This window comes from Diabrotica undecimpunctata, chromosome 4 (genome assembly GCF_040954645.1).
Source record: "Diabrotica undecimpunctata isolate CICGRU chromosome 4, icDiaUnde3, whole genome shotgun sequence".
Classification (NCBI taxonomy): domain Eukaryota; kingdom Metazoa; phylum Arthropoda; class Insecta; order Coleoptera; family Chrysomelidae; genus Diabrotica; species Diabrotica undecimpunctata.
Genome location: NC_092806.1, coordinates 5,075,128 through 5,091,792, shown reverse-complemented (window position 1 = coordinate 5,091,792; position 16,665 = coordinate 5,075,128). Strand labels below are relative to the sequence as shown.

The 16,665-nt window shown below is 35.1% G+C and overlaps 1 protein-coding gene across 4 annotated transcripts in view; it reads left to right on the top strand.

Moving 5' to 3' along the window:
- Cad87A (cadherin 87A) overlaps positions 1-16,665 on the top strand; it is a 722,801-nt gene that overhangs the window by 435,259 nt on the left and 270,877 nt on the right. For all 4 annotated transcript variants that reach the window (XM_072528743.1, XM_072528744.1, XM_072528741.1 and 1 more), the window contains one exon: positions 2,048-2,082. The gene's annotated coding sequence lies outside the window, so the exon portion shown is untranslated. The remainder of the gene's footprint in view (positions 1-2,047; positions 2,083-16,665) is intronic.

Sequence of the window (16,665 nt, the reverse complement as noted above, 5' to 3'; positions counted from 1 at the left end):
GAGTTTGTTATACCAGAAAAACTTATCCGATTAACGAGAATGACAATGTCTAAAAGGTCGATCCTTCGATATAAAGGATGGACTCAGGCGAGGGGATGCCCCGGCTGGTCTCCTATTTAACATTGCCTTGAAAAAGGCAGTCCGAGACACACGAATTAGAGCCGGCGGTACTATTTACAATAGATCGATACAAATCTTAGCATACGCTGATGACGTTGACATAATAGGGTGTAGCAAGTGCGATATTGAGCAATATTTCCTAGAATTGTAAACGGCGGCGAAACAGGTCGGTCTAGTCATCAACGAAGACAAAATCAAGTACATGTTGGTCACTAAGGATTCTATCGCAAATGGGAGTGAACGAGAAGATTTGTTGGCAACACAAGGCTCGGGAGAAACCTTTATAAGCCCAAAATAACTGTGTGGCATCACCAATATTGATAAAAAAAATTCTTGGACAATTTGATGCACCGCGATAAACGAAAGATTAAAACTGTTACCGAAATAGTGACTGCACATGGTTGTTTAAGAAAACATCAATACAAAATAGGTAAGGTAAATGGAACATGGTGCAGAAAATGCTGAATCCACAGGTCAAGTGAGGCTTGGACCAGAAGAGATCATAAAACTACCAATAAGAAAACTGTTCTCTTTAGTTGAGGCTACAGGATTTATTGGAGTTTAATGGAAAAACAGGATGTTGTCCAGAGGTCTTATGACTAATTGCCAGAGATTAACGTGTCCCAGCTGAACTAAGAAGAAGAATATATACCGAGGAAGTGACATATATTTCAACCACTACCTAATAGTTACAACTATTCGAGTTTGTTTGTTTGAGAATTTAGTATCACTCTGACGAAGTATTTACAGTTTTAGCGAATTTAAAATAATCCATTTTGCATATTTTTACATAAATATTATATAATTTTACACAAAAAAAAATTTTTATACCAGTGTTTTATTCAATTGGAATTCAATGGAATGGGAAGATTTGAAAACATGTAGTAGACATTAGCTTATTAGGCCCTATTGTCTTGATCACAATATTTCAACTTTTCATGCTTTTTACTCAGCAGATCTTGGTTTTCCGTTGATTGGTTTACTTTAAAGTTCTTTTATCTTTCTCTGAAGTTCTCGTGTAATGATAATTTTGCATGTTTGCAAAACTTATGAATATTTTAAGCTGGTTTATGTTTGCAAAAGCATATTCCTCGTATTTGTGTTCATGCAAATCCTGATTTGTGTTTCTGCAAGAAACTATTCCGTCTCATAATTTAATTATCCTTAAAAGAGAATAATTCGTTTTTCTTATCCCCGTCAGCTCTTAGGAAAACAAATAACGAATAGAAAAGAAGAAAGAAGGCCAACTTTTTATCATTCCCTATATATAACCAACCGCCTTTCATTTATATTCTCATAATAAATTGTAAGCGCTTGGCGGTTTACGATTTATCATAGAAATTGTTTGTCTCTGTCGTGTACAAAAGAAATACGACTTTATTAGAGTAATGAGCCAGCTCGCTTACATCTTTCGATTCTTTTCTTTATTTTTCCCTCTTTGCAAAATGGAAATCGGTCGGACGCGGACCGTTTGACTCGACTGAACTTATTGCCGCCTAATCCGATAAATGATGGACGTAATTAAGAAAAAAGCGTGTCGGGACAACGTTAGGGCCTTTTTAGGTAATTTGTTTGGTTTTCGGTTTGTCTATAGAGACACTAACGCTTCTCAATATGGTCAACGCCCTTTACTAAAACAGAAATAAATTCTTGTATAATGGTCCAGGTTACAATATGGTCATTATGTCTGATTAAACGTTCAATGCATAAAACTCCCAGTGAGTTTTTATTTTCGGAAATTTATGTGGTGGCCACTTTTTTGGGCGGTTAGTGTATTAATATCAAATCAAAAATAAAACAATAACTTCCTTCTTCAGGATTTAGAGAAAAAAATATTTAAAGACGAGCAAAATTCATTCTTAAGTTCTTTATATATCTCAAGATTTATTAATCACTTATCCTTTATAATAATTATTATTTTTTTCAGATTTGATCTACTAGTCAAGATTCTGAATGCGAAAGGTATGTACTATTTAAATTATTTTCAACATTTTCGAGATTATATTTTTTGTTATTTATTGAATCATAAGAACCAATACCAATATAAATAATTCTGTACTTCTGATGTTGTATATAGTTTGTTCTTTTAGTTGACCTTTAAATGTGGAGTGTACGAACTCATCACTATACACTATAGCCATTCACAAAATTAAAATAGAATCAAATAGAATACCTAAAGTAAAATAAAATTAAAATTAAATTAAATTTAAATTTAAAGAAAATTAAAATTAAATTAAAACAAAATTAAAAGATAATTAAAATAAACTTAATATTAAATTAAAATATAAAATCTAAAATAAAAATAAAATAAAATTAAAATAAAATAAAATTAAATAAAATAAAATGAAATAAAATCAAATAAAGTAGACTAAAATAGAATAAATTAGAATAAAATAAAATAAAGTAAAATAAATTATAATAAAATAAAACAATAAAATAAAAAAAAATTAAATTAAATAAATTAGAACAAAATTTAATGATTAATGCAATTCCTTGTTGCTCCGGAATGGACACAAACACGTTACTAACTATATTACATTGGCACGGATCAGATTGTAATAGTCTTAGTGTTGGCTTCATATGGAATATCTTCAAAAGGTCGACGAACTGCGGATTTTGCTTTGTAATTACCATTAAACATACAAAACAATGAAACACCAGATTGCAACATTGCCAAAAGTAGGGCAATAGCGAAGATCTTATAGATATGCAAATTAATCGTTTATGACGAATCTACATCGGCCCACAAGAAGTCATTTCAGGCACTGGACAGAACTTTGAAGGATATTCGTGACAACCAAAACCATTTTTGGTGGAGCCATGATTCTATTGTCAGACTGTGTCTTATTTAATAATTACTCCCCAATTAACTGTTGCGGACGAACCAAACGGATGCCGTTTTTGCAGCGAGCGCAAAGTGCAATTGTGTTTTCGGAGCAGTTGTTAGATTGTTAGATATTGGAAATGGTAAAGTCGCTATTGACATCTTGACCCTCCGTTCGGCTCGCGGAGATAAGAATACGGCCGAGGTCAGAAGGCCCTGCCTGTCGTAAGAGGCGACTAATGGGTAGGAATTGAGAGTTGGAGAGCCGTCGCTTGAGGTGTCGGGTCTGTAGAAACGCACTCGAGGCGCTTAGGCGTCACGGTCACCGGTCTACACTTCTAGTATCCGAGACGAGACTCTCGTGGGACCACTCTACTCTCATTCCAAGAGAACCAGGCGAGGTTGAACGAGCTGGGCCCGTACACACCTCTTTTGGCCTTACACCACCAACAGGGGCGTCGGTGTCTCGGCACGTACCCGCCTGGAGATTTAAGAGTAGTAGAGAGATCCTCGGCGGCGACCTGTCTACGTGCGAGGTGGAAATTCCTATGCCTGTGTCACCTGTCCGCCCTTGGGAGGAGATAAGGGATGGGTGAGGTAATCGCAACACATCGCACACCACCTTCATTTTGGTGTCAGACTCGTAGGGGCAGTGGAGGCGCTAACGGTCGTATGCCGAAAGGCCAGGAAGACCAGGGTCCTGCCAGTTTTCATAATTGGAGGGCACAAAGCATAGCCATGACATCTTGACCAGATTCATTTCATTACCCAGAAAGTCCGTTATTTAACAGACCCGAAAGAGGAGCTTGATATATGGAAGATGAACACATGGATAACTACTTTGAAAAACAATCTGGATTCCGGAAAGCTAGATGATGCCTCTACAATATATTTACCATGAGACAAGTCATCAAGAGAAACAAAGAGAAAAGCTGAAAAACCTGACTAAAACATCGATATTTTGTAGATAGTTGCCCAAGAAATTATGAGGTATATATATTTGAAAGAACAATGTGTTCCGCAGCATCAACAAGAGCAAAGTCATCAATAACTTTTTTGTTCGCTAGATATATACAAACACGGTTATTGGATAATCTGGATGAAAATATAATATTCTTAGGTTGAATTATTTTGCCAATGGAATTAAATAGTCCTGCAATTTAGTATTTTTCAAGGCACCAGAAAATAAATATTTCCATACTCATCAGAAGCTATATTTTTTGCTTCTGATGAGTATGTTAAGCTATGGTTAGAGTTGGTTTGAGGTACGAGTAGTGAGGTAGGTGATATAATGCTATTAGGATCCATATTTAATTAATACGGCCATGGCCATCAGCTTTACACCTGGCCGATAAAGCTGAAGTTGAAATGCTAAACTAATAAACTACTTAAGTCTTGGACAGTTTATTAAAACACAACTTTTAATAATTTTACATAGACGGTCAAAAATTAATTAATTACCTTAATAGATAATATAAAACTTACTGGTTATTAATAAAATTTTTACACAACTACAAAATGAATTGTTTCGGGAGCTATTTTTGAGTCAACTGAATTTTGTACTTTTGATCTTATTCGTCGAAAAAATAAATTTTATGCCGATATTTTATCATTACTTCCATTATTCTTGTTTTTCGATAAGTTTTCTCTTAAAGATAGTGGACTGAAATATTCCGTGTCATTTATCAGATATGCTTTTGACATTTGGGCAATAATTTGTAACATTCATTGTTCGTTGTGTATTCAAACGAATGAAAATTCGAGCAGAACAATCAACGTTACTTTCATTTTGTTTTCTGTCACATTTTGGTTGATAACGAAACAAATCATGCGCAATCATGAGAATGCCGTCAATAGATTATACAACAAATAAATTGTAATTGTAGAGCAGGGAAGCCAGTTTTTTAACCCATTGATTGTAATAATGTACAGAACCGTAACTGTTCGAAATATTTGAACATAGAAAATTACGAAGGGATGTTATAAGGAGGCTTTATTTTTTTCTTATTACCAACTGGATCAGAGCTATTTAAAAAGAAATTGTATGTACTAATTTAAAATTATTATTTAATATAAAAAACTCCGTTTTGATGACATTTCAAACCAAAATAGAAGAAATGATGGTTTTTGATTAACAATTTACAAATGATTTTTAATAGGATTCATTGTAGGTGTGTACCAGTGATGGTGAATGTAGCTATTTTTAAATCACACGGATTTTAAACGGCGCCAGTGATTACCGTTATGATCACCATATCAACGAAACATAATCTTTATTTATTTGTTAATAATATTAAATGTTCAATTATTATAAGCTATTGTAGTTTGCCCATTCTTTTCTACCAAAGCATGATTTTGTGTATTATTGACCTTTGGCATTTGGGAACTCGAAGGTCCAGCTTCATCTGTTATTCTGAGATTTTCGGTCAACTTCTGATGGTGACTGAAATCCAGATACAGATATGGTTTTAGAGAGCTTGCATTTGACTGACCCGTTAATTTAATTAACTCCTGTTCAGAAACACCTTGCTTGAACAAGGCCGACACTGCTGAAGATCGATAAGAATGGTGATAAAGTGTTATTTTATGTTTTTTTGTGTCTATTCCAATTTTTTCAGCTGACATTTTTGTCCACTTAGATACGGTGTTAATTCGAAGTGGACAGCTTTTGAACCAAGATCCATCCTTCCAGTTGGGGTGAACGGTAAGAAAGAGTCTGTCTGAGAAGATCTCTGGTCCCATTTTTTCCATTAATTTCAAAAATAATCTAACTGGGCATACATTTTCGTTTGATGAATTTCTTACCAGTCATCGGCTGCTTGCCAAACTTTTCAAACCGCCTTGATGTGTTTTGGAAAAAATTCTGTTGTATTCAATTCGGCCCGTAAGTTCTCCCATAACATCAAATTCTTTCTGGAAAAAGTGAATCTTGCAGTTTACGGCCGCATTGCTTCTCCAAGCAAGTTCAAATGAGCAAAGGTAAAAAAACTTTTTTTTGTGCTCCATCGAGGGTTTTCTCGTCGTAGCTTTGGATGATTTTTAATAGTTCTTCGATGGATAATGCTTTTGAACTCAGTTTTCTTTTTTCTTGAACACTTTGAAGTTGCCTCCGCTTGGTATCTCTGGCCAATCTTGCACATTTGAAAGATATATCTCTGAAAGGGTCGTTTTTAATGCCGTACTCAGTAAAATATTTTTCTTGTACCATGTTTGCTGTAGTATTCCACATTGACTTTACATACGACTCTTTATAGTCATCGCCATTACCCTTTTTTGTGTTAAAGGCATAATCCTCGAGAATTTTTGCTATTTCCATTATGGAAGTACATCTTTCAAGCGTAAAATTTCTCACCCGTAGGAACTCAGAAAATTGGGTCCAAATAGAGCTTCTAACGGAACGGAATCCAGGCCGTAGAAGAATGTCATGGCTGCTTAATTTGAGAGAGTGGTTTGGCTGTACCACTAATTGAACTCTTTAGGTCAGCTGTAAACAAGGTCAGGATAGCCTTGATGATTTCTAATCTCCGATAGGAGTGGCACAAGAAGAAGAAGAGCTTCTGGAGCTCTGAGTATTCAATGATGTCGCCTCAATGACGTTTGTCAAACTGACAACAATAGAATCACCAGACACCTTCGTGACGGATCTGTCATAATTTTGTCGCTTAGAAATCACGGGTAGGGAGGAGTTTTGCTGGAGAGAAATTCTTGGGCAGACATATCTCTCACATAGGGTTGAAAAGCCACAATGATGATATTGGTAAAATGTGTATTTGTTCTCAAAAGCTATGTTTTGAAAATTTTTGAGACACTAAGAAATGCACAGAATAAAGAAGAAATACATTTTTTATCAAAAGTTACTAACATTATGTTTCACTGATAATTCGTGAGAATTAGATACCTAATAAGACTCAGTTTTACTTTATGTATATTGGAACATTTAAATACGGTTAAGTTTTTCCCGTTTTGAGTGACTTTTTATTCCACTGCTCTTTTTAAGTAATTTTCTTTGGATCACACTGTTTATAGTTACGCCTGCTTACGAAAGCAAGGTAGTTATTATACAATAAAGTTCTTAGGATATATATTCCTGAAGTGAATATATTCTCAGTTCTACCCTGCACATCGTTTGACTATTTATCATTCGGACACGTTTCGGTACTTCAACAAAAATGCCTTGTCACTTCTGGCTGCCTCTCTCGTCCCCATATGCTTCATTACTGTCGTGTATGTATAATATCTAGGCATGAATATACAGAATATCGATTTGATGTGAGTTTTTCCAACTGAAAGGTATTAAGATTTGATGGAGCATGTGCGTTTAATCATATCCTGACAGTTGAGAAATAGAGGTGCGTTGAATCGGAAGCTGGAAGTGATCAGGACTCATCGGTTGAGTTGGGAAGGGAACATACGTTTTTTTTATGAAATATGTACATGGGAATAGTTAACTTTTGTTTTGTACATATTATCGTGCCCTTGATTTGTTTTTTGATGCACTTAAAGATTTATGTCTCCTAAAAAACCTGATCATTTTTACTGGAGTTAAAGCAGCAGATCTTGTGCAAATTTTAACTCTAGTAAAAATGAATTGAGCTCTGACACTCGTACCATAACAAACAAAAAATTGAATGTGATTTTGTGGAGAAAAAATGTGTTTTTTGTGGAGTCCAGTGTACAGTCCTTTGTGGTTTTCATTGTTTAAAAAAATAATAATATTAAAAAATAGAACCAGCCATTTTCCGCTTAACACATGATCTCTCCTAGTAGGATCCTTAATATTTGACCATAGCTCCGAAGATGGCTTTATAAGCCAAAAGCACTCAGCGAAGAATTAAAATATTTCACACACTTCAAAAATACTTCCCAAAAATTCAGAGATTCAGATTTTGTAGTATGATTATCACCGATCCAACCTTAAGTTGTAAATTGTGTGGTGGTAATCCTAGTAAATATAATTAATTTAGGAATTCAGTTGGATAATTGATGATCCCAATTGGATCAGTGATTGCATCAATTGACTTATGAGTGTATTTGTCCATTAATTTGACTTAATTTTTATACTGTACCTTTGAGAAAACTTCTGTTTATATATCCTTGTGTGATGCCACTTACAAATTCGTTATGAACTAGTAAAGGGGCAGTAGGGCTACGAGCACAAAAAAAATTTCCAAGTCCAATTTCCCCAGATCTGGGGAAAAAACGTCATGCGTTGCGTAACGAATGCTGTTGCTATTGTTAGGAAAAAAATTGTAACCCCAATTATTCATGTTTCAATTATAAGTCTCCATAAGAGCCCATGTGTTAGAGAGAGACAGACCATCGATTTTTCAGAAAGAGCAGAGATTTTCGGATAGTTTTCGAGAAATTCTAAGGTCCATTCTGCTCATTTTTGACGCTTTTTGTGGTGGGGGTAAAACGGCTCGTCGGATCGTGACGTGTGAGGTATTGTCGGAAAGGGGAGGAACCAACAAATACGTAGACACAGAAAAAACATGGTATTAGCGTATTGTTAAAATAACACTAAGCTTGTAAACGGCTCAACGTTCAACAATTTTTTTTGTGCCTCTAGCCCTGCTGCCCCTTTACTTGAACTTTATATTGTTCACATATCTCCATAAATTTGATATCTTCAAGCAAGCATTTATTCCATCACCAACTGTTGATCTTGGATTTACTGGTAGCGTTTACCGAAAGTCTGCACCTAGTAGAATCATCGCGCCTCTGAAAAGGATCTGATTGCTACGTAAACCTCTTAATATTCGATCGAGTGCCAATGCTCGTTTGTGCACCATAGTACACTTATCCCAAATTACTATTTTACAGTTTTGTGGCACTGTTCCTATTGCTGATGTTTTGATTAGATTACATGTTAGTCTTCTTCTTCTTATAGTGCCGTGCATCTATAGTGCGTTGGCGAATTATCTTAATGCCAGACGTCTATCTTTAGCGGCACGCAAAAGTGTTATTTATGCCTGTCCAGTTCTTTATGTTCCGTAGCCACGACATTTGTTTGCGACCTACTCCTCTTTTGCCTTCAATCTTTCCCTGGATGATTAGTTAGGGGCTGCGTATTTTTTTCCTCTCAGAATATGGCCGAGGTATCCAATTTTTCGTACCTTGATCAAATTAAGTAGTTCTCTCTCAGTATTTGCCTTTCTTAAGACTTCCCCGTTTCTCACCCTATCTGTCCTAGGTATGCGGAACATTCTTCGCAAAATCCACATTTTGAAGGCCTCTAACTTAATTAATGGAAGGTACTCTTAACGTCCATCATGTTTCCATGCCGTATAACAATATGGACCATACATAACATTTAACCATACTGTAGCGGAGATTGAAGGAAAGATTGCGGTTACATAGTAGCGGTTTAAATTTGATAAGAGCTTGTCTTGCTTGTTCGGTACGACATTTTATTTCTTGTTGAGGATCAAATTGGTCATTCATCATCATTCCCAAGTATTTAAATATTTTCACTTGATCGATTGGAGCATTATCTACTTGCAGTTGTATTCTTAAAAGTCCGTTTTTTTTTATTGTCACGCATTTAGTTTTTTCATCATTTATCTGCTAGCCATATATTTTTCCTACGGTGTTTATTTTATTTAGTATCAACTGCATATCATGTTCGTTGTCAGTTATTATCGCAGTGTCGTCGGCGTAACGGATGTTATTTATCGGGAACCCGTTTACCTTTATTCCACTCTCACAGCCTTCCAGTGCCTTTGCAAAAATGTTCTCCACATATAGATTAAAGAGCATAAGAGACAAAATACACCCCTGTCGCACCCCTATTAAAATTTCAAATTCTTCTGTGTTGGTTGATTTGTTCAGTCACACTCGTTCTTTTTGATTCCAATAGAGATACTGGATAACGCTTATATCTTTCACGTCAATGTTAGCGTGGTGTACTATTTTTATCATTGCCTCATGTTTTACGGTGTCAAACGCTTTTTCATAATCGAGGAATATTATGACTATATCCTTTCGTTGATCCATGCAGTTTTGTACAAGTGTATTCAAGCAGAAAGCTGCTTCACACAGACTATATGTTAGTTCCTCTATAGTTTCCAAATTAAATGGCAGTATCAGCGATACCAGATGATGCCACTGACAGCGAAATTTGACTTTGTACCCGAATCGTATCTAAAATTAGTGAAATTAGGAATGTGGGAGTGATTCTCATCCTAGCTTAAGGGTGAAAGTAAAATAATCGAAGAAAATACCGGAAAAATGTGTCCCCCTTTAATCAAAAATCGACGTGCGTTGGTTTTTTTTAAAAACGTAGCGTTCCTGATAATGCCTCTGTTTCGGTTTTGTCCGGCAACGCTGTATATCGACCAATGATATTACAACGTTATTTGTATTTTACCGACATGTCTTGCTCTAATACGAAGTAATTCATATATAATCACAATGAGCCTTTCTTATATAAATTGTACATCAAATTGGGTGTAATTGTAAAGCAGCGTAGCAATTTTTTGAATTCACTGATTGTAGTAATCTGTTCGACATAGTCTGAAGAATACACGCCAAAAATGAGCCGTTTATGGATAATTGTATGGAAAGAACACAGTTGGATTAACCAAAAATTTAGTGGAAACATGGGGAATGTTAAAAATTCTGAAAAATTTGTTACTTGGTAATTTTCGACCTAACTATTTCTAAAAATATAATCCGTATCAGATAGTTTTTAAAGTTTACAAAACAAAATTATAAAAATAAACTCCAGTTCATAATACATATTCCCAACGGTCAACAATTACGCGTGAAAGCCAAACAGGGTCGTACTGAGGTGTATGTTGATGATTTTTAAAAATATTTACTTCTTGAAACTGAGAATGTAAGAATGTCTTGAAGTTTAACTGTGAGTAAAATGTATTGTTCCATTGAAGAAAAATGTGCTAAAATAAAATATTCAGGAACTAAGAAAGTATTTTGAATAAAGTAGTGTCATCAAGTTTTTGGAAAAACATAAAAACATACATTTAAATTATTAAGAATCTTGTCATCGCTTGCCTTCGCTACTTCGTGCATAAAATAACTCCCTCTTTTCGGATAACACCAAGCTAGCGGAGGCAAACATAAAAAATAGACCAAATAAATACCGTATGGTAGGTAAGATTACGCACCTAGTTGATTAAGGGTTATATCATAAGCTTGAAAAAAGGTAGAAACTCAAAATGTCTCAGTACCATTCTACATATATTCACTTGAGAACTTCGTGAGACTCGACTTGAAATGAAACAAACCTGTCATCGCATGCCTTAGTCTGTGGTCCAATGAGCACGTAGATGCTCTTCGCCTCTCCTTTTATCTTCTATTCAATTTACGATTGGCCAATGGAAATATACATGTCGATACCAAAGAAAAATGTATAAAAATGGTGCATTTTCCAAGCCAAGGCAGTCTGGTCTTGCTTCGGCTCCCATGTAGGGTCTCCTATACCCTGTGAGCCCCCTTCACTAGGCTATACTCCCCACTCGTCCTTAGACTCTTTTGCTAGAACCTTTCTGCTACCAAATTGGGTTTTTATTGCGAGAAATTACCTAACCCACTAAATTGGCACAGAAACGCAGAGGAAACTTCGATTGGGCTGGTCGAAGCCTTCTGCAGAGCACCTAGAAAGCTGATGGGGGTTAATTATTTGCGAAGACCCTAACCTCCCTATGGTGACAGCCTGAAGAGCTACATGTGCTGCATTCTTCGTCTGGATTTAGTATTGGTTCGATATGGGTCTCTATTATGTTGTCCAACTTTCACATTTTGGACTTGACTTTTTGTTTAACATGTTGCGAACATGTATCCCAAAATTTTTCATTTCTGCTCAGATGAGTTCAATTGGATTGAGCTCATAATGGTTTAAAACTATTTTATTTTGGCTTTTAGCCATCTCATCAATAATGTATGTGTTATATTGTCCCTTATATTGCCTATGTTTTTTTTATTTTAGCCAAGCTTGGAAATTAGCTTTTCTAGAAGCGGTAGTAGGAATTTTGTCCATTTTTCTGGAATGATAAGGCACATTGTCCAATACGATGATGGAGTTTTACTCTAATCGGCGCAGTATATTTGTGAACCAGGTTTTAAAAGATTTTTCGTCCGTCTCTTCATGGTAGTCCTCACTTTTTTTTATTCGAACACTCACAATCCTTCTGGAACAAACTCATCTTCGCTGATAATGTAACAAATTATTAATTGCTTTCCTTTTCCCGAAAATTTTTTTATTTTAAAATTTAGTTGAAGTAACATTTACCTGCAGGATTTTAACTATATAATTGTTAGAAAGTCCATCTAACAACGCTTGTTGATAAGATTTGTCGACCCATACATTGGATTTGGTGTGACCAGCATTTAGCCAAGTCTTGCCTAAGTAATAAATTTTGCGATCATCATTAACAAGCTTCAGAACTTTATCTATTGGGGATACTTGATTTGAAAAAAGAATTCTTGGATTAAGATGAAGTTAAATGTGTCGATAGCAATTAAAGTAAATTGTATACTCACGCTTAATCAAGCCATTAAGAGCGATGCTGGGAATATTTATATTCCACTATGCATCAACAATTTACCCATATAAATTACCATCTTTCTTGTACTCATTGCGTCGAGTAAGGACGATAAATATACGAAAATGGTTGCGTTTAGATTTAATTTGAGCTTCTTACCACTCCCTGACACGTGTTTCTGGGTCTTCCCGTCATCAGAGAGAGCTTGTAAGAAAACTCAAACTAAACCAAAACGCACCGACTACTCTGGCAATTATAGAAAAAATAATTACCAGAATATGCTATCGACACATTTAACTTCATCTTTCATCACTAGATGTCTCTAGTAGCATATTCTGGTAATTATTTTTTCTATAATTGCCAGAGTAGTCGGTGCGTTTTGGTTTAGTTTGAGTTTTCTTATAAGCTCTCTCTGATGACGGGAAGACCCAGAAACACGTGTCAGGGAGTGGTAAGAAGCTCAAATTAAATCGAAACGCAACCATTTTCGTAAATTCTTGGATTATTCGTCTTATTACTTCTCTATCAAATTCATCAAGCGAGTTAATAATATTTTTACGATGCTCAATTGGTTTTGGTGTCGACTATGTACCTTTATATTCATATTCTTGAACCAAATTTTGTACACTACAGCTGCACACGCCAACAATAGATAGAAAGTAACAATACTTTCTATCTATTTCACAAATAAAGTGAAAACACGCATTCTGAAATAATGGAGAAACAATATCAGTACCTGTTGTATCTGCTACTCTAATAGAAATCGCCCTTTTTACTTTAGAGTTCTCTTGCATTTCCTCTTAAATACATTTATGATCATTTCCTTCGTTTTAACGTCAAAATGTCTCTTTACTGGTCTTTTTTAGGTGGATTAAGGGTTACATCGCCACATTAATAGCCACAATATTTAATAGGGAAAATGCGAAGGCAAATATCATCGGAACAGTTGCGTGTCAGTCATCGATAATTTGTTTATGGTGGGAATTTGCAGTATGAATAGAGTTTATATAGGTATTTTTTAATTGTTGCATCTTTGTTGGACTTAAGACATGCTAACAGACAGAAGACTTGTAATAAAATGTAATGAAAACAACAAGAGGTAAATCGACGAGATTAATCAGAGGAAATAAATTGAATAAAAGATCATTGAGAAAATCCCAGTAGGACCATCGAAAGACATATTAAAAAAACATGGTAAATACCAAAAACACTGTTTCCTAAAGCTAAAATAAATTTTTACTAATATTATAAATTCTTAAATGATTAATAACATCGTTTTCGATCTGTGTCCTTTTATTATTCGTATTCGTCTCAGATCGATAGGAACAGCGAAACTTTTAAACCTCATTTGAAATACGAATCCTCTCACGTACGGCGACAGTCAAGACCGAAGGATTACAGGGACACGAGCCCTTACATTATGCCGTTCGGAAGGGAATTTAAGGGCTGCTCCACCGTTTACTTATTAGATATATGAATTAAGGTTAGGGATAATTTTAATGGTAAAAGATGTTTCTTGTATGGTTGGGAAGAATAAAAGAGTAGAATGAAAAAAATTTTGTAGCTGGCACTTTATTAGAATAAATTTTAAAGTTTATACAAAGTAGCAGGATTAATTTCCTGTTCTTTTACTGTTTTCTATAATCTAGATGGACAATTCGACTTTCTCAAAGACGTTTAATTCATAAATTGTAACCTCCTTTTTTCTAAATAGATGATAAAAGCTTGAAATAAGAATAGGAGGATACCACCTACGAACGGCACTAAGTTTGTGCGGTGATACTAGTCGTCGAGATATCTATATAAGGGTTTGAGGAAGATATAAGAGGGAGACCAAAACTTTAAGAAGCTATTAAGACACAAGAGAAAGATTTAGTTGTACGGCAACTTGTTTTTAATCAAGGCAGACAAGGAAACTCAAAAATAAATAAGGAGATAAAAAATAAGGGCTTTTATTACTAGCCCTAGGCTTATGACCAGTATTACCTTTCATCTTTCTAAGGGTCTAAGGAAAATGAATCAATAAAATTCAAAAATAACTTCACATATTTGTTTATTAGCACTGGTAAAAGAAATCAAATATGCATTTATTGTTATTTTAATTGTTAATTAATGCAGTTAAATAAGCAAAGAAACTAGTTGTTCAGTACTACTTTCTGCTGATGTTCGACTTCGAGAGGGCTACTTATCTGCGTTGACTTCCGCGAGGGATCTCCGCTGCCGTCCTCAGATTTTGGAGGGACTTTGGCTTCATGTAGCTTCTGGTGGATGGTGGTGTGCCCAGATGCATGCCCTTATCGTAACATTGTCGGCACCGGTTTAAACGAGGCCGAGGCGGCTGGATTTTTCTCCTGTTGTTACAGTTGTTACAGGGACGGACTAAGGCCTAGGCACGTGCCTAGTGCCCGTAATTTTTGGGGCCCGAAATTTTAATTTTTATTTTTATTTAACAAGAAAACGTAATATTCATAATTATTCCTGGAACGTGTCCAAATTATACCAAATCGTTGACTGATAAAGTCGACAAGGTTGGACGTACGTTCCCGTGCTTATCCATCCATACTGGCGAGTGTCGATGTGTGTAGCGCCTATGGGGCTTTTACTATACACGTATTTAAAAAGTCAAACGTAGCTAGCTACACATTTAAAATCAGTGTCTCCTGAACGTTAAGTATTGTACCTTATGTGATTTTTGATTGAAAATTGTGGAATTAAGACAAGTACCTAGACATGCTTGCATATAGATTATTTTGGAGTAATACTTTCTGGAATCCGAATTGAAGATTGCTGGGAAGACACTGAAGATCAGAGTGGCTTTCGTACTGGTCGTTCTTCTATAGACAATGTGTTCTGCCTAAAACAAACAATAGAAAAGCGTTTGGAATATAATATGGAGACACACATGGTATTTATTGATCTTCAAAAAGCGTATGACAGTGTCCCATTAGCCCAGCTATGGCAGGTGCTAGAAGACAAGAATATTCCACCGATTTACCTATGGATTTCCACCACCTATGGGTGTTAAAATTGGAGACCATACACTGTACAGCTTGCATTTTGCTGATGACCAAGTAATACTTGCAGAAGATCAAGATGATATCCACTACATGTTACGAAAAATAGATGAAGAATATACTAAGTGGGGCTTATCAATTAATCCATCAAAAACAGAGTACGTAGTAGTGGGAGGTGAAGGAAAGCACTTAGAACTAGGAAGCAAACAAATTCAAAATACTGATAGCTATAAATATCTCGGTGTAAACATTACAAACAATGGTCGGAATACAAAAGAAATAGCTACTAAAATTGGTCAAGGAAATTCAGCAATACGTCAACTGAATAGTATTCTTTGGAATAACCACATCACCCGAAACACAAAAATTAGAATATACAAAAGTATCATAGAAAGCATTGCTACATATGATTCAGAGCTTTGGGTAATAAATAAAAATGACGCATCCAAAATAAAAGCAATGGAAATGAATTATTGGAGAAGATGTTGCCAACTCACTAGAAGAGATAGAGTAAGGAATACTGAAATCAGAGAGCGTATGGGCATAGACATTGACGTCCTGGAAACTATAGAATGCAAAAGGCTGAAATGGTATGGCCATGTAGAAAGGATGAATGATCAACGATGGCCAAAGAGAATGTTACGGTGGATCCCCACCAACCGCATGAAAAAGGGAAGACCAATAAGATCGTGGAGACAAAAAGTAAAAGGTGCAATGGAATATAGGGGTCTACAAGTAGATGACTGGAACGATCGCAAGCGTTGGAAGCTAGGTTGCGAGAAACGGCGGCAGCTGTAATAAACTCGTTATATATATATATATATATATATATATAGATATATATATATATATATATATATATATATATATATATATATATATATATATATATATATATACTTCTACTACTTTCTGGAATTCATAAATAAAAATTTTTTATAATGGTATTACATTATTCAATCAAAATAATATATACTTAATCTAAAATACCACAAATTGTGATTTGATTTGTGATCGTGATATTGATTAAAAATAAGCTATATTAATTGAAGATCATTTTCTTCTTCCTTTTTAGTACATAGTCTTTAAAATGAGTTCCAATAAACATTTAAGTGGAAGTGAAAAAAGAAAACGAAAAGCAGGACGAGATAAAGTGGCAAAAGAAGTGAGAAGATCATTGGAAAATAAATGTTTAACTGTA